Consider the following 860-nt stretch of genomic DNA (forward strand, 5'->3'; position numbering starts at 1 on the left):
CCTCATCACCTAACGTGGGCCTTGTCTCTATTATAATACAGCATCAAAATATCTCAACATCTGTTGTGCTTTATTGCTGTACCATGAACAAATATCAATAGATCAAGAAGAGTCTATTCTGTGAATTTTTTTATTCATATTGTATTACTTAGTTTAAGTATCAGTATGTGGAAATCTCCATAGCTCTCATCCATAAATCTTCATACCCATTTCCTTTTAGATTGGTTCCCTTAAAATCAAGCCAGGTATTTTGTTTTCATCTGCACAAATAGAAAAATAGGATGTTGAATTTGAAAGTTATCATAATGGTCATCTAATTCAAACCTTTTCACTTTAAAGATGGCTCAAGGAGATTGGATGACTTCTCCATGCTTAGAAGTGACATGCAACCACAATAATTGTTTCTCTCATTGTCATTCTTTTTGACAATGATGCTTGAAGATATATAGCTACACAACTGCCAGTTACAATAGGTTGCATTTGCATAGCCTTTTGTGCTTTGCAATTTTTTTTTCTCATACATTATTTCAAAAAATCCTCCAACCAGCGCTGGAAGGAAAGGGATTAGGCTACTGTGACAGAAAGGCTGCCTTATTGGTCAAAGCCACATAGGTAATTTATAGCACAGTTTGGTCTAGAGTGTAAGTCTCCCACTTTCGCCACGTGGCCAGCACATCAAGCTTTGCAATCATATTTCCTGGGTGAGTTCCCTTGTACTACTTCTTTTGTCTTCTCTACCTAATGATAAAAAATAATAACATTGCCAAGCACCAACTGTATGTTACAATGAGACAATCAGACAGAACAAATAAAAAGGAACTCATTTGGAATATACTGAAGGAGAACTTCATAAAATTAGC

This window comes from Notamacropus eugenii, chromosome 6 (genome assembly GCF_028372415.1).
Source record: "Notamacropus eugenii isolate mMacEug1 chromosome 6, mMacEug1.pri_v2, whole genome shotgun sequence".
In the NCBI taxonomy this organism is placed as follows: Eukaryota; Metazoa; Chordata; class Mammalia; order Diprotodontia; family Macropodidae; genus Notamacropus; species Notamacropus eugenii.